This window comes from Lepeophtheirus salmonis, chromosome 9, assembly GCF_016086655.4.
Source record: "Lepeophtheirus salmonis chromosome 9, UVic_Lsal_1.4, whole genome shotgun sequence".
Taxonomy (NCBI): domain Eukaryota; kingdom Metazoa; phylum Arthropoda; class Copepoda; order Siphonostomatoida; family Caligidae; genus Lepeophtheirus; species Lepeophtheirus salmonis.
In genome coordinates, this window is record NC_052139.2 from 28,805,417 (window position 1) to 28,829,724 (window position 24,308).

Below are 24,308 nucleotides of genomic sequence, written 5' to 3' on the forward strand. Positions count from 1 at the left end.
CATAATCATCAAATTTCTGAGCTAACCCTCATTTCCCAAAAAAGCATTCATTGCTGACCTAGTGCTATGTCGGGAGAAAGAGCTAGCGTCTTTACCTGCAGCTTTTAAGAAAAGGAGGTAAGGATTTTTGTTGAAGCTTGTGATACCCAACCTTTACATAAAGGTCGAACTTATTTTTTCAATGTTCAAAATATGATATTCTTAGTAGAGACGTGCACATGGGGTGGGCTAGGGGGGTAGCCTTCCCCCAATTAAGGATTTTTTGTTTTTCACTGAAAAATTTAATATTTTAAAATTATTTTCAACATTTTTTTTCTTTGTGAATAAAAGATTTAATATTTTAAAATTATTTTCAACATTTTTTTTCTTTGTGAATAAAAGATTTAATGTTTGAAATTTATTTTTTGTGAATACCAGTCAATTTTTCAATTTTTTTCCAAACAATTTAGTATCTAAAATTTAACTTTTGATTTCTTTTCCCAAAAATTTAATATCTAGAATTTAATTTTTGATTTTTCTTCCCAAAAATTAATATTTTAGGTAAAGCTGTGGATTTTTTTATTTTAAATTTAATTTTGGAAAATTTTTTCAAAAAATTTAAATCGTTTTGAATAGTTGTGATTTTGGTTTATTTTTTTATTTTTGCGAATAGCTGTGGATTTTGCAAATTTTTTTCCAAAAAATAGTTAATTTTTGTGAATAACGGGAATTTTTCAAAAAAAAAATTAGTTTTTTTTGTGAATAGCTGTAGATTTTTGAATTTTTTTTTCCAAAAAATATAAGTCAAGCCCTCAAAAAAATTCCATATCAACGTTTCCAAAAGAACGATTAGTGTAGGGATAAGAATTGTATTTTTCAGCCGATCTGTCCGTTCCACATACAAAAAAAATCAACAGACACAAACCAAAATATGCAAGAACACATATTGTTTAGTTAGACAAACAATAAAGTGCAAATTTGAATGGTCTTGAAGGTAGAAATATCTCCCTGTAAGTGTTCTGAACGACATTTTTGTTGCATATTTGTAGTCGAAAAAATAAAATGGGCACTTAGAAATTTACAAAACTCTGACCAAACTCATTTCACCTTAAAACTAAGAATCTTTTCTCCTGTATGCTGTTCGTCAAGCGTTTAAATTTCAAACATTTTTTGACACTTTGTGTGACTTTATTTTGTATAAGAAGTTATTGTACGTACAAAATGGCGCTGATTTGAGTGATATATCTCATTTTGTTCCAAAATTATGGTCGATGATTAGTGTTGGATCGGTCTAAACTGACTGCAATCCAAATTTGTCAGTTCTAGGACCGGTACTTATCGGTCTTTTGCAGAAATGCTTAAATGGCGTATTTAATACTAACTACATCATTTGAGTCTCTGAAGTAACATTATAGTTCATAACTCTTTCAATGAGATCTATAGATGCCTGACTAGAACGTATTTATTATACTTTCTAACCATCAGTCATTATTTTCTTATTTAATTGTTGTGTCTTGACGAGGGAGAGGAGACACAAACTTATTTATAGGTGGAGAGATCCAGGACGACCGAGAGAAGTGAGGAGAAGGAATGGCGTGGAGTAATAAGACAACGGTTATTAAAGGAACATCTGTATTCTTTATGATACAAAAACCCTACCCTAATAAATACAATAGATACATGACTATTTATACTAGGTAAAAGACAGTACTTTAATACATAATAAAAGAGATTACAAGACGATAAGAAGAACAAGGGGGAAGGAAATACGAAATACATTACATCACTTCCCAAGCACCAAATCCATGACGGTGCTTACACAGGTTCCGCTCCATGAATAGCAGTTTATTGATCCGCTCCATCCATTTTCAGGCACAGACAAACCATTTCCTCTTGTATATCTAGAATTTATCTCCATAAACGTGCCGTGCTCTCAGCACGCGCACTGGAGAAAGGAAACACTACTCCTCGTAAAGGTTTTAGGGACACGAGCACCCTGTTCGTCCATGGGAGACATACCGTTCACCCTTTTTTGGGTTTTAGGGACACGAGCACCCTGCTCGTCCCTGGGAGACATCTTGATCACCCTTATAGAGGTTTTAGGGACACGAGCAACCTGTTCGTCCCTGTATCCCGTATCGATCTCGCTTGATGTACCCTCATCCAACTCGGGATGGTCCAGAGGAGATACCATTGCACATCCATTATCCAATGATGTGAACGGGAGAGTAGGAAAAACAGGGAACCAAAACTTCATAGGATTAAATCCACTTTTAATGATGTGGTCCCTGACACGGACACACACTTCACTCCTTGTAAGGGACCACGGTTCTCTTCCTTCCTCCACAAACCCAAACTGAGGCACAGTCTATATTGCTCCGCCTTCCGTAGACAAACGAGCGTTCTCCCTGTCGACAAAAGAGGGCTACCCAACTCCAGCAGGGCTAGTTTCGCCGACAATCCCACAGCAAGGAGGTCACGTGATCCTGATCCCATCCTCGTCGCCAATGTTACGTCTTGACGAGCGTGATGAGAAGGAAACTGTTTATCCGAAGAAATCCAGGATAACCGAGAAATAATGAGAAGAAATCACGTGGAGGAATAAGGACAATACTTTTTACAGAAACGTCTGTATTCTTTTTGATACAAAAACCCTACTCTAATTAATATACAAAATACATGACTATTTATACTAGGTAAAAGACAGTACTTTAATACATAATAAAAGAAAATACAAGACGATAAGAAGAACAAGGGGGAAGGAAATACGAAATACATTACATTAATATATTATACAATTTTAGCAATGAGAGAAGAAATAAAGATAGCTAGGACTGTAGAACTGAAAGATAGATGTGTTAGTCCTTAGGACCGTTGAAAGGTAAAATAGATTGGACTAATGAAAGAAAGGACTGAATGGGGTGGGGAAGAAAGACTGATAAGGCAATCAGTCCTAGGTTGATCAAACACGATCAACGATACGTTTTTAACAGACACCTTGATAAATGGGTACGTATATATATTAATTGTATTTTGTGAGAGCAACTCTTCTCCCGATGTCATATATGTAACATATTTGTATATATACTTGACCAGTGGTTCTTAACCTTATTGAAGATACTCAACCCTGCAAGCTTCATCAGAGCATTAACCGAACCCCTTAGTGATTGGAAAAATAAAATATTACTTCTTCAGAACATAGGTATATATTTTATTAGTGCAGAAATTGAACCACTATTTTCATAGAACAATATCTACAGAACATGAATTTCACACACACACAAAAAATCAATAAATATTAGCCTCAAATTAATGTGTCTTTTGCTGTTCCGTTTCAGACACAAGTACAATGTTTAGCTTCACCTGTGCAATTTTAATTGAGATTATAGAGAGCATCGAAAATATCTGCCATGTACGCCAAAGGGAGAATGAACAATCTGCAGGACAATGTCTCGCAAAAACCGGGCTACTTCCATAAGCATGGCAAAAACTCGATTAAGCTTCTTTCCCTGGATAACCTCCGAACGTTAAAACGGTAGAGAAGTACCTCGAATTCTGAGCCCATTTCCTTACTCAGCACTTTGAAGCTGCAGTGCTTCATAGTACTATTTCACACGTAGTTCACATATTCAACCATTTACAAATACTTGTGCTACTTTTAGAGGCATGTTTTTTGTTGCCAACGAATGCTTGTGCAGAAAGCAGTGCGTAACAATGATGAGTGGCGCTGTGGATTTCAACAGCACTCCAAAACCAGCATTGCTGGAGCTCCGTCCCAACAAACTGAAGAAACCATATTCCTTAAAAGATGATTGTCTCTGAAGAATTCATCCACGAGTATCTTCACATCGACTGTTGGTGTTGAAATAGGCTAACGAACTATGAAATCATCCTTTATCACGTCTTCTTTTAAATAGCGCACAAATACGACAAACTTGCTTAGGTTAGAAATGTCAGTGATCTCATCGAGTTGGAGGCTGAATTTACAGGTTTACAGATAACGTAGGCAACTTTGTACGATCTTGTGAGGATTGGTTTATCGATGGGTACAACGCCAAGAAAGGTAGAGAAGCATTTTCATCAATCAATCATTTCCAGCTTCTCACATCTTAGATCTTATTAAAAGATTTTGGAAATATATCAAAATTCAAAAAGTATTAATGTTTCATTATTATAAAAGGTTTTGTGATTTTTTTGATATTCTGTTTCTTCCGTCCTTTTTAAATAAACAAGTTATACTAATCATTCAGTCATTTAATCATTATGAGCGAGCTACATGCAAAAAGTCAGCGGAGTTGATCTGATGAAGATTACGCACATTGTTAAGTGTTCCACACGCCTGGTTTTTATGTTGGCCAAGTGAAAAAAGAAGAAAAAAAAAATATATATAGAAGACCTCTCCAGGATGTCAGGAAGTATAAGGATATTTTAAAGAGGGATACGAAGTTCTTGTTATCTTGGAGAAGAAGATAAAGGATGATCCTACTTAGTCGATGATTTGCCTCACTAACGACTTTTCTGTGGCTCCTAGGACCATCAGGAAGGTTATTAAGCACAACTTGATATTAGTTTCTTTCACTGGGACCCAACACCATCTTTTTGACAAAGAGTATGAAAGCCAAGAGGCTCTAGAGGTGCAAGAAAATCAACAAATGGATCAAGGCAAATAGGTAAATTGGGAAAATTTTCTTGGACAAGAAGATTTTCACAGTTGATCAATTCCACAACTCCTGGAACGACTACTAACTTGCGAAACAGAAGAAGAGGTTCAAGGGGTTTATAACACCAAATATCCATCCCTAATAATGGTTCGCGTTGTTGCCTCTAATGGAAAGAAGATGCCTCCGTTCTTTTTCAAGGCTGGACAGAAAATCGAACAGGAGACCTTTTCTAGGACGTTTAGGTTCACCATCTTGCCATAGCTGGAGACCAACTCCCCGGAGTGTAACTACGTGTGAAATCAGGACGTCCCTTCTCACACGTCCACCATGTGCAAAAGTTCTGTACAGGTAACATGGCTCGATTCTGGTCCAAAAAGGTATGATCCCTTCCTCATCGGATTTGAACCCCCTAGAATTTTCTATATGGGTCACTGGAGATGGAAACTAACAGGACATCACACTCAAATATAGACTAACTGAAGTCCTCCATAGTAGCTGCATGGCCTTCAGGGAACGTATAAAGCCTGTGATTGATAATAAAGGGGTCTTATTATGTGTAAAAAGTTTTGCAAAGAAACTTGTCTACATGTTTCGGGTTAACATTATTTTTTGCTTATTATCGGAAATATAAAATTATTGATGTATTTCTATGTCTATCTCTCGAGTCCACGTGTTGCTGTCCTACCCTGTATTTTTGAATAAGTTTGGTCAATAATACCTTAACAACTAAGAATAGGGAAGCTCTCGCAACCTCCCATCCCTCAATGACTCAAAGATAATATGTGTGGCGATAACATAAAAATATATAGAATAGTAGAAATGAATATTATTCCGATTTTAAAATTGGTATTAATAAAATTATCCTGTTATTAAAAAAAATGAGGTGAATGTAGTATCTTTTGATAGGTAGAAATATACATTTTTAGTACTGCCAGCCGCACACTTACCCTTTCTTCTTTACCTTCATGTTTATTACTTTTCTACGAAATATAAGGAAAAATACTTGCCAATTTCTACAACATAAATTTACATAATTAGGTTCGATTCGATTCCACGATACTTTTAACGTTTTATTGCTCATGAGGAGTTGATGCAGTCTCAGCTGCACGGATCGTTCTAAGAGAATGAAAAAGTTAATGGCATTCTCATTCAATCCATGAGGTTAATCCTTAGTCTTGGAAGATTGAGTGAAAATTACCGTCCTGGAGGTGCAATTGAACGCTACTCAAATATCATTTTGACCCTAACAATCGGGGATATAATAAGTGCAACAGGGCGACGTGTTCGCGGTGTACGATTAATTATCAAAAGTCGACAAGAATAACAAAAGTCGAATAGCGAAAGCTCTAACAATTCGCCATAACTCGTTTTGAAGCTTACACGAAGCAACGGAAGAAAATCTGGGAGCCCGGGACGTCGGTAGACGTCTACCTAACCCAAATTAACCCATTCTCTCCTGGTGATCCCATTTGTGATCACAAAATATTTTAACCCTTAAGAGTCCAACGATCCCATTTTTGGAACATGATTTTGTCAGGCTATATATTTTTCAGATTTGGTTTAAAAAAAATTATTATTTTATCAAATTGGTTTATTAATACTTAGAAAATATTAATAAATAATTTAAAAATATATATTATAGTGTTTGCATGAAGATGACTGTAAATTCAAAATTTTATGTACTATTTTTGATTTATTTTTTTGAGTAGTAAAAAGTTATAAATATCAAATTTACTTATCCATTTTTTCAAATAAGTATATACAATAGCATACTTATAAATATATTTAATAATTTATAAATTTGGAACTTGTTAAAAATAACGTTTGAATCTGTTGTTCCCAAAATAGGAAGGTTGGACATTTATAGTACTGAAAAATAAATAATAAATTAGAACAAAGGAAATTTGCTGTTTCAACACGTCTCCATTTTCGTTACTTTCATTGGCTTGCAGTAATTAGAGTTGTTAGTGTAGTAAATGAGAGACAACATCTGTCAGTAATGGACACCAAATCTTTTTATGGAAAATCGAGATTACGATTTTTAGCAACAGCAAGAGATTTAATTGAAGAGAATGCTGGTGATGATTTGCATATAGTTGTGCTTCCTCCTGAGCTAGCAGGCCAAGGTAAAGATATTTTTTACATAATTACTTTGAAATTGTTATCTTACATTATAATTACATTTGAGACCAAAATTACCACAGTAAATAGTAATGTGTATACTAACATTCAGGTAACGACAGTGATGAAGAGGGTGATGATAATATTCTTGATAACGATTACATGCCTGATGAAATTGAGATACATTGAGAAGATTCAGAAAAGGAAAACAATGCAGAACATGGAAATGATGATGTTACGAATACAATTAGTAAAAGTTTGAGAAAAAATGAAAAAAACATTTTTTGGTAAACTTGACCCAATCCTAAAAAGTGATGTTATTAGTGAACATGCAGAAGAAAGTATGCCTGACATATTTTCATTATTTTTCACAGATTATATGATATCACTAATCGTGGACATACCAAATAATATAGTTATTGTAAATAGAAATATATTTTAAACTTTTTTTTTTGATATCATATATTATGTGTAAACAGTGATCTATATGTGTCAGTTGTATTGTTTGCTTATCAGGAGTTAAAATAAAGTGATGTTTGAATTTGACTATTCTTTGTACCTTGAACGTCCCAACGAAAGAAAGAAGAAAAGTCGAGTGCCGTCATCAAGGATGGAACTTAATCAGTTTTTAGGACTGATATGCAGGACTGAACTGGACCGAGACGAGACTAAACTGGAGAGACGGTAGTCTTCAGTCCTAAATAAGGATTTTTCTGACACTAATTCAAATATCAATATTTATAATAAATATCAAGTAGTATTCAATGCAATTGTTAAGCTTCTTTTTTTTTTCTTAAATCCATTAGATGGTAATTTTAAATGATAATTTATTGGAATTTGTTATTATATTAAAAATATAAACGAGGCCAGAAGATGGCGTTGCTTTTCATAGTGATGTAACGTGAGTATCCTATTTCCTGTTCTATAAAGCATGGAGGAGTGCGAGGAGTTATCCTTGTAAAAAATAGGCAACGTGTTTTTTCCTTTAACTTAATTGTAAAACTCGCGCTCCTACAGTATACGATGTCTTTGTGTTGCTATAAATGTTGTATACGAGTATATTTTATAATGCAGATATGAAACCAAACCAGTGTGTTTCTCCTTCTTGCTGTATGATGCCATATATTTTCGCCTGCATATACTTACCTTTTGTCTATATATTACTTGATTTTGTTTTAATTCATAAGTTTTGAATTTCGGTAGAGTATTACTTTATTTATAGTGTTGTCCACTCCGATGGAGGGTAACCTTGTTACCCAATTCCCGTCCAGGTTGCCTTATCAATCAACTTGGATATATTCGACCCACGTTCTGTTGACAACGAGATAGCCGTTGCTAGGTATGATACTCGATTTATTTTCCATTCTTTGTTACAATATGAAAATTAAAAGTAATAAGGAATCTACTTAACTTCTGGCCATCAATTTTCCGAGAATTGAGCAACTTAAAAACGATCCCATGAGATTGAAGTTTTTCTCGTTTGTTTATTTCCAAAACTCGTGATTGAAAATTCGTTAATCACTTAAGGCGGGTTATCACATCTATTGTAGATGTATATTAAATTATGGTTGGTGATTAAACGGAAGTCTCCGTGAGAGCCACTCTTCTCCCGATAACACATTTTGTGTACAAGTTGAAACTTGTATGATGATATTGTATAACTACAAATTGTTAATGAGAGGAATTTTGAATGAAGGATTTAGAGTACTTGGGCTGAGAATTAGGAAATAATTGATTATACCATTGATGATTCATTTATTAATTGTGCAGTTTTGACTATTATAGTACAAATGATTAAAAATTAGCGCATATTAAAGTTTAAATGGACCCAGTGATAATACTCATAAATAAACTCATTGAATAGATCAAAATGATATGATAGTACATAGTTATAATAAGTTATAGTAGTTGAACATAGTTGGAAATTTAGAATAACCACTGTTGTCGTTAAATAATGCATTTTAAAAGGAATAAATTGAAACTTGTACAATTTGCTTATACAAGTTGCAACTTATAAATATACTATTACATGCACGATAGATGTGGTAATCCGACTTTAGAAGAAGCTTTAAAATTAATTAATTAACATACAAAAGTTGTATTACAGGAATTGGAGTACAATAAACGGGAAACAAATCCGGGATAAACTCACAGAAATCATCAATTATGTCCCGTGGAAAATGAATATCCAGAAGCTAATACCTTACTTCCTCTTTCCGGAGACGATGTTGGCAACACCCTTCTATTCCCTTAAAATAATTATCTTATGGAATATAATCGGTTTCAATTCGATGTTTAAGTCAAGTTCTTCCTCTCTTTTTCCTTAACGTTGAGAGGTAAGTCAATCCAATTTGCCAGATATTATTTCTAAATTTTTAAGATCCAACATATTCATGGTTTATTTATATTTTAGATCCTTGATGCTAGTCGCTTGTTCTACAATTTACATCTTCTATGGAAATAGTCAGCAGAAATTTCATCTCCTATTGCAATGAAGAAAGACATACTCTTAAAATACCTTGCTGCTAGTCTGTTTTAGTTTTGTAATGATATGAAATATTATGGGGGACTTCCAACCGAATTTCATTATATATGATGTAGTCAAAGCATCAATATTGGAGAGTTCATCTTCAGTTGGGGATAGTTATTAAATTTCATTCAAAAGAATCATTTAATAATTTGGAAAATGACTTCAAGAATATGATGTTCAAACGCAATTGAATTTTGGAAATTTAGAGGCTGTATGAAGTGAAACTTTTTGTTCCTATTAATTGCTAAAGAAGTGCTACTCTAGGAATGGACGTGATTCGAAATATTGATAAATACATTACGCTTGACATATAAATCATTTTCAAGTTTTGCTTTATTAGATTGTATTCGCTTATTGAGTGAGGTAAGTGATGAATAATTTGCCAAATTTATCTTTTAAAAGTTATTATGTCAAAGGAATCCATTGGTCAACATATTATTTTTTAATTACCCCATGATAATTAAGATTAGTATTTGCTATCACTATTTCTTTAATTGCCTATGAATGAGTAGTTCGGCTTATCTAAGACTTTTTATTTAAATAAAATTTCAGGGTTATAAAATAAATAACACACCTAGTTATTTAAATAAGGAGTTTGAATTTACATTACTTAGTCTACATCACGAATGAATGCAGTCAAATTTTACTTCTTTTCGGCTGAAAAGTTGCCTATATTTTGATTTTTTCTTATATCCGAAGTATATAAAAAACCACATTTTTTCGATACTATTTTAAATCTTATATTCATTTATACGTCTGTTAATATCGTCATAGCTCATGGTAGTTCAAAATGGTCGAACCAATCAGTCTGAAATTTACCAAGTAAACGTATAAAATAATTAAGCATGTTTTAATTCCTTTGTAATAGCACACTGTCGTTAATAATTGAAAAATAATTATTTGCCATCAAATTAAAGGTAAACTGAGAAAAGAATGACCGTCCTCACATAATCCAGAAAAAAGTTTATACATTCTGCTATTTTTGCCACGAAACACCTCACAAAGACTTCTTGTTGGTTGAAGAATGACATAAATAATGAATGAAGTGCTTCATCGTTAAAGATTTGTTCTTTTAATTTAAAAAGACACATTGCAAACAAAAAACAAGGTCTGAAGGATATATTAACCCTCCTCTATATTAAATGTTAGTGAAAAGTGCATAGTTTTCATATTATTCAGCTATTATGAGATAATTGAAGATTTTTACATTGAAGGTATTTGGTTTTGAGTACGAGTCCTCTGGAAATATTTCCAGAACAAAAAAACCACTATGCTTTTTAAGTCTTCCAAATCTTCATCTTCCCAAGTAGAGAGATCCGATAGTAGGATATCTGTACCCTTGTTGAATGTAATGTGAATTATCTTGAATCTGTTTTATCTTCTTTATGCCCATGTTATTGAATTTCATTAAAGATTGGAGGCGAATCGTTTTTTCTGAATCAAAGAATTGCCTAATGGAGAATTAAAAATTAAGAGCTGTTGGTTGTCTATAAAGACCAAATTTTTTTCTTCAGGATCCGAATTAATATTTCCCAGTAATATACTATTTAAATAAGAACAGTTCACGCGGAAAACAAAAATGTATCAACACGATAATAAAAAATGGTACAACATGAAATTGTGAATTAATCATTATGTTTTTGAATATTGTTTTTATTTGCTATATTACTTATAATAGGTGCTATAACATGTTTTGAGTGTTTTTGGTGCTTTATTTTGACAATAAAATTAACACTGTTCGTATTATCCGATTAATTTGGTTTCAAACAGTTTTTGCCTGATTTTCAGTTAAGATGATTGCCATTATTTAATCAATTTCTGTAAACTGAGATATTTTACTATAATATTAATGAACATGAAGCCTTCTAGAGGGCACTCTAAAATTTGAAACTTTTTTAAGGACCTATAAGAAGGGCAGGGCCGATTTTAACTCCCAAATACAACTTTAATTAATGTTGACCCTCCATTGGCCAAATTGGGAAAGTCATTGTTGTCATACAGGATTCAAGATTTCAAATTTTTATCCGAGACAGTTAGTGTGTTTCCTTATAGTGGTGGATAATGATAGATATTCCCCTTCTTGACCAAGGACTTTCGTGAGAGGGTGATAAAAACAACAAACTGAACCCTCATCTATTGAAATGACCTTTCTGACTCCAAGATTACTAGGACACTATTTTTCCTAATTTCATAATAAGAGGGATTTACCAAAGAATATACTCGTCACTGATATATATATAGCTTTAGCTTTTCTGTTATACAAAAAGTCTTGTCTTCCTTTATTTCTTGTGCAAATCCATGTATAAAATACTTGATATTTCGTCTTAATTTATATTGTTTTCATATTTTGACTCCAAAAAGTAAAAAGACATGAACATGAACCAAAGTAATAAATTACAAATTCATGTTCGTCAAATTTTGAATTTAAATTAACTTATATGATTTAACTGAATTCAATTATTGAAATTATTATATAAACGGTTTTTAATAAGCTATATAAGATTTAAAAGGATAGCGTAATATTATTCAAATTTATTGACTTCAGCAATGAGTAATACAATATTTAAAGGCTATAATATATTTGAAAGTTCTTGTTGGTTGTGTTTGATAGTTATTGTATAGTAATGAACATTTTATTTATGAACATTATTATTATTTATAGCAAGACATAATTACTGCAAAATTAGTATTCATGAACAAAAATTGAAGTTCATTTTCAAACCAAATAACTTAAATTCCTTATTGAACTCAATTCAAATCCTATTTTTCGTTCTGTTAAAATAAAGACGAAAGACTATCATCGGCGTCTAGAAGAGTTTAAGACCCCATTAGCGAAAATAAGTCCGGAGAGTATAATTATGCATGTTTTAATGTCAAAATCATATTGCAATAACTGCAGAGACTACATTCATGACGTGAATTAAAGATTCGAGGCTATTCTGTACTTAATATAACATAGTTCGGCTGAGAGTATAGGGTCACAAATTATTATAACATAATCTTCCCATTTATCTATAGCCTTAATGAAAAAGTGGATTTTATTAGGATTTCGATGGTTCCTACGTAATTTCCTTTTGATACAATTTTTTGAAACATTCATAATCATGTTTATTGATAGGTTGTGTAAGACATTAAGGGACGGCTTCAGTATAGCTATTGCGGGTTAAGTAGTTTCAAAACATTACTTATATTATTAAATGCCCCAATTCCTTTGAATCTCTTCAGATAAGTGAATTATGATCACTGTGTTTCCTGGAAGTGGTCTACTCGCTCCCATTCTTTGCCAATATTATTAATCTTTGTTTCTGGTAGCAATTCTTCCCATGGAATTGGATTAATGGTGTACTCGAAGTAGTATACCCTACAGAATATATATTAAACATATTATACAAGTAGCTCGTGATACATTTGATCGTATAATGTTTTAATATGCATATATTCATAATAGATCCAGTAAATACTAAATAGTGATGTATATATATCCAAGTTAATAAAAACTAAAGGAAACGGGATTTGTAGTAAACTAAAACCACTTAAGAAATAAATTAAAATTCATAAATGTCGATATATTTATTTATTATCATTGGAGATTGATGAGTTGTAGATCTTGTACCTAGAATGCGGGTTCTTAATGAGATAATTCCCTCCGATGGCGATACATATATGATGTGAATATCTTCCCATAAAGTAATTTGATTAAACTGATGCAGCAATCATTTCTTTGAGTTCCAAGTTCTTCTTTAGCAAGGGAATCGACTAATAAGTACATTATGAATGAGAAAGTTAATCAATCTGTAAATATAACAAAAACTAAAGAGTATGCTGATACTTGATACTTCAATTTGAGCTCCTCAAAAAGGAAGCTTAGAGTTCTCATTAATATTCATTAAGGTTAAAGTCAACCCATGATATCTTTCCCATTACACTCAACAATTCAATTTGTGTCTTCCGAACCTTCAATGAGTATCTTCTAAAAAGTAAAATCCATTCCACATCATATTAGCTCCTCCTATTTATCTTTCCAAACATAACTGAACAGTCCCTCTAGTGCAGGGGTTCCCAAACTTTTCAGCCTGCGACCCCCAAAATAACGGTGCCAGAGACTGGCGACCCCCAACAACACTGGAGGTGGATTATAATGTTGCGCACAGCCACGCGCACATGCACTATGCGTGCGTGCTTGTGCGTGTCTGTTCTCCCAGACAGCGCGCGCACACACAGGCCACGGGGCCCCGCTCACTCGACCAGAGAGACGCACACAGTGAGATCAGAGCTCGTTCACGTGAAGCAGCCGATCAGTGACTGACTGCTTCTTAACAGTTGAAACAGTGAAAACATAGAGTCTCTCTGGTCACAGCTGCTCAGAGATCAGCGCCGCAGCTTCTTGAACAGAGCAGAAGCTACTGGTGGTTTGTACCGAGTTTCTGTGTCCGCCTCCAGTCCGACCTGCTCTCACGTTTAGTTTTAATATTTCGTCAACTAAAATATATCTTTTTAAGCTATTAGGCTGCAGCTATATAATATTATTTATTTCAAAATAGAGTGCTTCTTATTTTATACATTTCATACATATACACACATATATGGGTAGCAATTTATTTCAAAATAGGCCTATACTTACAGGTGTATTTTTTTCTCCTCTTCAGACGAGTTTGGTATTTTCCTTTGTTGTCACAGGTAAAAATAGCTAAAAAAATTCAACAGTTGTCGTTCTATACTTTAATAATTGCAACAAACTATAGTTTTAATATATATAGTATAACTATATATAAAACTTTATAAGCTGTGTTATCAAATATGATTTGCGGCTCCAGACAAATTTGATTTGGGGGAAGAGGGGGCAAAACGGCTCTTTCGATAGTAAAGGTTGCTTACCCCTGGCCTATGCAAAACGGGCATTAATACAGCACAAAATAACAACAGCCTTACAGAGATGAAATTATTTTATAGTAATTTGAGAAATAAAATACAACCAGAATACAGGAAACTTTAAACAGCAGGGCTGAGTGAACATACAATTATAAACAAGTGCGCAGGTAAGTCTTGTCTGAGAAAAACACAGGATCTGTGCGCTTATAACGTGCAACAGACACCTTATTGCTGCATGTGCAAAAACTTTACTTATTAGGGATACTTATTTTAGCCTATTATTTACATTTCTTAAACACACCTAATGAGATGGGTGGGCAATATTCTTGGAGAGCAAGTCCATTCTGGGCTTTATTTTAGAGACGGCCACTCGTAGATCCTCCTCCACGTTTAGCCGCGATCTGTATTTATTTTTATGTAGGTCAGTGCTGAGAACGTTTTTTCGCACAAGTAAGTAGAGCCAAATGGAATCAGGAGATGCATAGCGGCCTTGGATAGCTGTGGGTATTCCCTCTCGACCGAAATCCAAAACTCCGCCAGCGTCTTGGTGTTAAATGCTGCCTGTAAGGTTCTGTCACTTGACAGTTCAACCAATGCGTCCTCCAGGTCGGATGTGAGATGATAAGCCCTCGTAACGGTGAATGGTGATCTTATCCAGTCATATTTCTCTGGAGCAGTTTCCTCCGGAAAATACTTGTTGAAGTGTTCCAGGAGAGACTGAAGGTGCGCTGTGATGAACTTCTGCACAGTTTTGACACTCAGTGCATTTTCCTCGATGAATTCGTCCAGCTCAGAAAGACTCCCCATTCTCACTTGCCCTGACCAGCGCTCGAGTTTCCTCTTGAATGCGCAGATTTTGTCATTCATTGACAAGATGTTAGTGTTTTCACCTTGCAGTGCCAGATTAAGTCCATTTAATTTTTCAAATATGCAAGACAAATACGCCAGCCTTGTTATCCATGCAGGGTCATTGAGGTGGTCGGCGAGCTGGGATCCATGCTCCATCAGAAAAAGGCGCACCTCGTCCCGCAGTTTATACAGGCGGCTGAGCACATTTCCCCGCGAGAGCCATCGGACTTCGGTATGGAACAGCAGGACCTCATGCTCTGATCCCAGTTCGTTACACAGAGAGGCAAACAGTCTAACATTGAGTGGACGTGTTTTTATGTAGTTTACCATTTTAACCGCAGTGTCGAGAACATGTTTAAGGTCTGGTTCAAGCGTTTTGCTGGCAAGCGATTCCCTGTGAATCATGCAGTGTGTGAAATTTATGTGCGGCGCCACTTGTAATACTCTCGCTTTCAGTCCTTTCGTTTACGTGTTTTCACCACCATATTTCTCCCATATTCAGGGTATAGGTGGCATAACATATTAGTACAACTAACACTTATGTCAAGTCTGCTGGCTCCTTGTAATATGGCTTTCTCTAAGAGAGCCATTTCATTGCATATAGATTGTGGTACCATACCATCTTTGAGTCTTACATTTTCAGACTTAGATAGGTTAATTGCATAAGTACAGTATTCCTTACCATAGACAAATCTGAAATACTTTAAGAGGAGTGGTGGAACACCTGATCTCTCGCAGGCCTTCAACAGTGACTCATGAGAGACAGAGTCAAAGGCCTTAGAGAAATCGATGAAGGCTAAAGCCACCCTCCTTTTCTTATTGTTTTTGGTTGCTAACTTTAGCAGTGAATTTAGGACAAGGGAGTTTTCTGAACAACCATTCACCTCACGAAAACCCTTCTGACATTCGTCAATAGGGACCTGCTTTAGCCGATTGGCTATGACTTTGTGCAAGACCCGGGTAACGTGTGGCAGGACTGTTATAGGACGAAAATCTCCCATGTCCGTGGGCTCCTCCTTCTTTGGAACAAAAGAGGTGTTCCCACAAAGAAGCTCTGGGGGTAATTCGCCCAAAAGCAACACCTTGTTGTACAGTTTGGTGATTACAGGGATGTCAAGAGATCTGAACATGCCTCCATCCATACCAAGAGGGTCCCTCCCTGCACCTGCGGATGGTAGGCAATGTCTAACCTCATCCTCCGTAATCACCTTCTGCAACTTAAAGTATATTCCCAACCGGAGTAGGATTCCTGTCATCAGTCTTTGAGGCAGTGGAAAATTTTTCCGCCCATCCCTCCAAAAATGCCTCTGGCATTTTTATGTTTTTAAGGTGGGACGAGACCTTGCCATCAATGACCGCTGACATGGTTTTCCCGAAATCCTTCCGTAGGGCTTGCTGGAGCGCTTTCCCAGAGTAGAAAGAGCCCCTATTGCTCGCCCCTTTTCTTTTGTTGCCGTTGTTTTGCTGCTTAGCAGCGTCCATTTCGGACTTTCTCTCATTGAACCCCCCACCGAGTCCCTTATTAGTAGGTTAGTTAATTTGTTAAATGTGGGGCCTGATTCAAGGGCCGACATCAACTCGATAATCATGTTGTCCTTAAGCCTGTAAACATATCTGGCTGCCAGCAAACTCTTCACCTTCCTCGGAAGGTTTTTTGACGGTGGAGTTGCTTTGTTCTTGGCATAGACCAGATGGTTAAGGTATGAATAGACGATGTATGGTGTCAGCCCCTCCCTACTCGCAACAAATTCCTCAAAGAGATCAACAATCTTAATACAGGTTATCATTTGATAGAGGGGAGTCATTTAATTTGGTAAGCACCCTCTGGTGCTTAAGGGTAAACGAAGTGATCAATCTCTCCCTTTTAGAAGGGTCCACCGTAGCCGTCGTGACTTTAGGGCCAGGTTGGACTTCGGAGACTGTGCCTTTTTTGCTTTTTCCTGACGTCATAGAGGCCGCGACAACGGCCAGCAGTTCTGGGATCAATGAATCTAGATCCACCCCACTAGCCGCGTCTTCTAATAATTTCAGGTCCTCCGGGTCAGGTTGGTCCGGTGCTGAAGTGGACACCACAGCACTTTCTTCACTGGTAGGTTCACTCCCCTGTGGGAGGTCCCCATCATTTGTTTCATAACCCTTATTCTCTCCAACAAGTCTAAGCTCTCCGTTCTCACCTCCTGAGGAGTAGGAGACTGTGAAGGACGTGGAGGCGTTCTATCACCCTCAACGGGTGCAGTGTCTGCCTGAAGGGGCCCGCTGGGGTTGGGCTAGTGGCTATATCCATGGGCCCCTCCACCGCCCCAGCACCCTCCGAACCACCTAAGACAATGGTTTCAATGGGTAGCTGGTTATTGGCGTTGTTCTTGGATTTAGAGTTCCTCGATTTAGGAGGAATGGGTGGTGGAGTCTTATCCTTAAATAAGAAGACCTCCCCACTTCTTACATGCCTCTTCGAGGTAGAGGCTTGGCCACTATCTGTGGCAGACAGCCTCACTCTCTTTCTACTTAAAATTTTGGGAACCGCCCCTGTTGCTTGGCTCAACGAAACCGTATCTGCCTCACGCAAGAGGGGTTCAAAAACGTTGGGATTTGCAACCTCACTGTCGGGCACAAAAACCGACGAATTAGAGGTATTTATAACAACACGACTGGGCGACCCCGATGGGTTTACAACCATATCTTTGTAGGTCGGTGATGACCTAATTATCTGGATCTAGTCATGTCGTCATTTGAGCACAGAAGAAGATCTGTGATCTCACTCGACGTTAGGGCTGGTTCCTGGCTTAGGACCTCCACCTCCTGCTCGGCAAGGCTCATGGATATATCCCCAATGAGTCTTCCCCCCGAGTTAGAAGCCGTAGCATCAAGGTCAGCCATGAATCTTAGTGTTTATAGGGTCAGCAAAGTTAGTATCACAGATTGGACATATTTGTGCATGGAAGTCAAATGACGCCATAGTTTGAGATTAGGTAGATATTAAAGGTAAATGTGATATACTACAGTAATAGAGTTAAATTTGCAACCTTGTTACTTTTTAAAGTTTAAATATAAATGTATCAAAATACAAAAATATAATTTAATAAAAACCTTATACTAAGCAATATTTTAAATTTTATAACTAATATGTATATGTTATACAAAAAAAAAAATTGTATTTGTTTTTTGGAATGCATTTCGCGACCCCCACTTTGGGAACCCCTGCTCTAGTGGACAAAAAAACTGTGCTCCATGACATTTTTCAGCTGTTTATCAAGTGGGTTGTTGTTTTGCTTCTTCGTTTAAACATTTTCGTGCACCAAGGAATACTCAAACCAAGGGTAGCTATAGACTGGGATTACCACCGATTTTTTACTGTTCAAGTGTAGTACCAAAAACAAAAAAGATTAATAAAGTCAATAGTGCCGAAATAACATCAAAAATTTATGAATCACAAAATACGATATTTTTGAGCTCTATTTTTTTATATATATTCCCTGAAATTGAGACCTTTGATTGCAATTGTAACGTATAATTATGTATTATCAACGATAAAAAACAAAAAAAATGAATAAAAAATATGAATCTTAATGTGGGCTGTATTTGTAGGATTTAAAAGGGGTTATCAAGGATATTTTTTTTGGGAGACGCATAAGATAATTTAGCTGCTTTTCTTCGTTTATATGATGTTGATTCTTTTTTCCGCTTCAGACTTAAACATTTTTTATCATTTCTTACCTTACAAGGTTCCTGATTGAATAATACTTTACATGAAATCTTTCTATTGATTAATATTGAAAATGGGGCAAGTTTAAGGTCTTTAAATCTTCCTAAGAAATAAAACCATCCTTTTTTATAGAAAGGTAACATAGTTAATATTGATGACAACAGCATGATTATAACTCCTGATGAATACTTGGAGGTATTAGTGGAGGAGAAAAGACTGAAAGCATCAACGAGGGTATTTTAACTCCATCGAAACACAAAGATGGAAAATCAGAACTTTTGACCACAAAGGATCAATATGTTCAAACTACTTATAACAAAGAAGAAACCCTTCGATCTATGTTCTCGATCCAAAACTTTATTAATAAGTCATCAGGTAGATGAATAAAATTCTATATCCTGGGATATTCTATAGAAGGATACTTAAGTTCCATTTTAAATCAGCATCTCTGGTTTTGTATACAAGCAAAATTCTAAAACGCATTTTTTCTTATATAACTTTATTCATATATTTTAAGAGAATGTTTATCCATCTTTAAAATATTCATGACCTATATTATAAACTAATGTTAATTTGACTGGGAACCATTCAATTTACAGGAATACAGTCAATTCAAATGTGCTGTTGATCATCTGAACTATAAAAATGAGTCCTTAAATCGAGTAGACGACTTATTCTTCACATTGATGAAGTTACGCCAAAACAAGGATGATCCTGAGATTGGCATTATGTTTAAAATGCAACGTACATCTGTCGGAAAAGTCTTTAGAAGATGGTTGAACTTTATTTATTTGGAAATTGATCTGTTCTTAACCAATTAACTCATTGGCTACTTGTTAGAGTATGAAATGACACCTGAGTTCAATTGAATGCTAGTCAAAATGTTATCTAGTAATAGAAATTAATTGAAAATCAAGTATTCTTTAAATTTAATACTCATAGAGAAATTAATCTCAATTACATGTTGTTTTTTTTGTAGTTGAGGCTAGGTTTACAAAGAAAGAAATCTTGTTAGAGTTACAAAATAGATTTACAACTATTTAGACAACTGAGGCCAGTTTCGAATCATCCCACCTCATTTATTAACTTAACCATGCTTGACGTGCATGTAAGGATTAACATAATTTTGTATCGTATATGTAGAGTTAACATACATATTAGTAGTAGATTAGTACATATTGTTTGACAGCTATGCTTCTTGCTCCCAGACTCTGAGGGGAATATAGTTCCGCACTTTCCCTGACCTTTATCAGTACCTGTGTTCCATATTGTTTTTATTTTTATTTGCATTTATTTTTTCTTTTAATCCTTCCTTCGCTTTCTTCCCTTTCCATAATCCCGGTATATCACTGTCTATATAACATGATTGTGGTCCCACAAGTCTTCATGTAGCTGGAACTATAATAGTTATGCAGTAATCTTTTATTCAGTACATGTAATACATGGTAAATAGTTCAACAATCAAAGCTAATGAGCAGTAAAATAGGAAAGGGATACAACAATAAAATAAAATAGCAGCTGACATTATTAATTGGGGATTTTTTTTTTTTTTTTTTTTTTTTGACTCTGTAACATTTGGGTAGTCGACCGAGGCCATTGATCTAATAAAGAAGCCAATTAGCATACGTTGGGATAAATTAATGGCTAGTAATCAACTTACACACAAATTGAAGAATATATACTAATAAGTGTAGTTTGAACTTCCTATAGATAGTCCCCTAAAGTTTAATGAATATATGCAGTTAAGTTACCAGTTTTAGGGTCGGACAAAGTTCCATTTTTGCAGTCAATCACAAATTCGTAATGGTGAAGAAAATCAATTCCTATTATAGGATTAGTTACATCAGCTACAACAAAAGTCCATGGATAATTCCTGCGTAATGTTTTAATTCCAATTACACAAGTTAACTCTCCAAATACTTGAATTATTTTTCCATTAGCCGCGACAAGCTTTACAGGTGACGGATTGAGAGAAGTAATCAAAACTTTTGAAATTGGTAATAGTGATATTGTAGCCCCTGTATCGATTAAAATTTCCACCTTTACCAAATTATTGATTTGAGCTGCGACTTTGATAAAGGGCAAGGAGTTCGCCGCTAAACTCACTTGCCTTTCCTGTTTTCCGAACGAATAGGAGAAGAAGGGCGTGATGAAGGCTCTATATTTAAATTCGATCTTGATTTTGGAAATATGCACCATTTCTTACAAGAGCGTGCCGCATGTCCATAAAAGAGATGTGCTCTACATACTTTAGGACGTTGATCTGGATAATATGGAGTCAGAGTCAAAGATTTGAATTCTCGATTATGATCTCTATCTGAAGTAGGTGATGAGTGTGAAATCACCCGGTTAACTGATTTAATATTAATCATTTCATGCAATTGATCAGCCAATTTGCCTAACTGTTCCAAAGAATCTTCAGATCTTGAGACCAAAACAGGCAAAATTTCTGGATGAGCGGCGTTTAAAAATTTATGCTTTACCATATCTTCAGGAATAGAAATCTTCTGAGCTGTTTCGCTTAGAGATTTAAGATATTCTGACGGTTTTCCAATCATCATCGTGCTTCCAATTAATTCGTCGAAAAGTTGACTTTTAGACTTTTCAAAAATGTCAAGAATTTCGGTTTTCAACTTGTCATAGGAGTTGGATGTTCTTGTTTCTTTCCCGACTTTTCGTGCCACGCTGTGAGGGAGTCCTGTTATTGCGTATAAAAATTTTGTCGAGTCAACAGTGATATTATTTAATATAAATTGAGATTCCAAGATGTCGAAAAAAAAAGAAGGATCCTCGATACTAAAATCGGGAGTCCTGATAGCGACTTTAGAAATTGAATTATCTCCACGCTTTTCCTCTGTTACTTCCTTCATAATAATATAATTTTTACAACCTGTTTTCCGCTGCCACCAATATGGATTTTTGAGTATATAAGGTATAATAGTAATTCCACGTGTACGAGTCCGTAACTAATAATTAATTCGAAGGAATAGATTAGATCCAGGTTATAAAAATATTAATTGATTTATTATCACGAACGAAAAATGTGGTTCTTCTTTGAACGAAAGGAAAAAGGAAGTCCTGATAAAAATAACAAAAAGGAACAAATAGGGGTTGGTCACTGAACGCCACAAATATATTTTATTTTTATTCCCTTCTATATTGGAATGTTTAAAATAATACACAGTAGAACTTAAGCAACAGTTATATTATGTTGAATGGTTAGCTTATGACGGTTTACAGAATTATTATTTAATTACTAATCGATATAATTTAAGCTACATATATATTATTTTGCATCGTTTGCTTACGACAGTTGTTTAAGCATGTTATAATTACAAGAGTTACTAATATTATGCCATATATTATGAGTATTCCCCCAACATTTTCAGTGTTTTCCAAGGAAGGCTTGATTGGTCCAATGTGACGTACGATCCCGGTGCTTTTGCATATTCAAGCAGTAACCTGTTATCCCTTATCTTTGGAGTGTGAATAGCGTCTATTTATAAAGTCCTTCTCTTTATAAATAGACTTGTTATGTACTTCCAATGTAATGTTTTCATATATTAGGAAGTGATTGACTGGGCCATCCACCTCTTTCAGTGATAATGGATGCGCTAAGTGATACAGTTTACCATCCAAGGTAAAAGTTGGAACCAGTGGGTCATTGCAAGGGATTACTCGGGCGGCTTTGGTGATGGACATTGTTTCAACGTTAAGGAAGGCTTCAGTCCCATCCATTAACCTGATCGGTGGGTGGTCAAAGGATTGAGTAGATAAACGGGGTCTAGCTGCATGGGTGATACAATGCTTTATACTTATAGTACCCCCACTTAGATGAATTGATCTCCCTGGGACGTCGAATAACACTAAAGCCTTTTGTTCCGGGTTACGGTTGATCAGTGTCTTTAGGAAGCACAGTGTTTGATGCTCCATAAGGCAAAGATTCCGATGGCCAGTATTGATCATTTTATGGTTATCAATTTGAACTGCATGGCGAAGGTGGTTCAACCTGCTTTAAACCCAGACACTCATTATAGGTTCAACGTCGGTAGCTAATACCCAAGAAGGTGGCAGCCTCTGGTTGAAGGTGACAAAGATTTCGGGCAGTTCAGTTGCATAAGCTGCAATACCTTTGAAGCTTGAGGCATTAGCCAGGTAGAACGCTCCTATAATGGAATCAGTTGTCACTAATGTATTTTTCGGTGGGGCTCTTTGAGTGTGAATTCCTCTGTTCGTTTTGTCATTGACCTAATCTCTGATTTTTTTGTGGCTTGGTGTATTATATTTATTTTTTCATCAGTTCATCCTTTACTTGGTGTCACACTATCTTTTTTTACACGAAGAGTTTCATTTTTAAGACCTAATTGGTCTTGAGAATTTAGTTTTAAGTCCTTATTTTCAGAATCATTCAGTATTAGAGGAGTGGGTGGATTTAATTGATACCAGTCAAAAATTGTGTTAGCACGCCATTCATCCATTCCATTTGCTTGGAGTTCGATCATTAAGCTCACCCTCAGAGTATTCATGGGGGTTCTCCTGCATATTGGGTTCATTACTTTCTGTTGCATCAGTTATTATTTCTTCCTGACAATCTAGCGTGAGATCAATTATTGGCACTCTATTATTTACTAGATTGATGTTGTTATTAGGGTGTTGATAACCAAAGTTAGTTATTTCGTTATCACTGCCATAGACTTCGAACGTATCAACGTTAATATGTGTCTGGCTTACTTGTATCTTGTCTACGTCAGTGTTTATTTTAACTGATGGAACTGGCTAATTGGATCTAAGTGATTCAATCTTATAGCGCAGGTCATGGGTCTCAAACCTACTTTTATCCTCATTTGATGCGGGTTGACAGGAGGGGGTTGAATCTACCGCTGGCTCGGACAATTGGGTTTGTGTTTCCTGACTTACGAATGCCACTTGATGTGAACATGCCTTGTGTACCTGTGCTTCTACATGTGTGTTTACCGAATGGTCACTTGGGCTAATCATTGGTGAGTTGTATACTGTTATATCGTAACAAGGTCTAGAGCAGGGTTTCCCAAACTTTTTCATGCTGGCGCCCCTTGGCTTCCAAATAAACTTGTAGCGCCCCCTCCCATAGACATTTTTTTTTTTTGGGGGGGATTTGATTATTTCTCACACATCGTATGACCTTTTTTTATGAAAGAAATCCTATAATTTTTTTTACTATAAAAATTTCTCTTCATTACATATTATTCTTTTTTTTGTCCGCGGCTCCGTTTCAAACCCATTGAATTTTCATTCCTTATTACTGATTTTTTTTTTTTTAATTCCCCGATTTTTCGCTTCAGCCCCTGCACATATAACCTTTTCTTCAAAAATTAAAACAACAAATTTATGAATTAAATTGTAATTGTAACATTGGGAAAAATAAAATGGAAAGGACAATCTCTAGACGGAAAGTCAATGCCGCCGACCTATTCATAAAGGAAGGAGTATAATGGAGTATAAAATGCACGGTGCAAGAATATGTAATTTTATTATAATGACTCAGCACTATTATGAGTTGGTCTTAAGTTACATATATATAATAGATTTTAATAATTAATTATGACTTAATTCATCT

General features: G+C 35.4%; 1 long non-coding RNA gene across 3 annotated transcripts in view; it reads left to right on the forward strand.

The window, feature by feature from the left end:
• The first annotated feature begins 2,689 nt into the window (after positions 1-2,689).
• The window catches only part of LOC121124245 (uncharacterized), a 105,840-nt gene continuing 84,221 nt past the window's right edge, over positions 2,690-24,308 (forward strand). The window contains exons 1-4 of one of the 3 annotated variants that reach the window (XR_005866258.2): positions 2,690-3,955; positions 6,894-8,100; positions 8,869-9,097; positions 9,175-13,494. This is a non-coding gene — a long non-coding RNA (uncharacterized lncRNA). Of the gene's footprint in view, positions 3,956-6,573; positions 6,767-6,873; positions 8,101-8,868; positions 9,098-9,174; positions 13,495-24,308 lie in introns of those variants that run through there. The other 2 variants (XR_011781855.1, XR_011781854.1) reach the window with 2 other exon arrangements.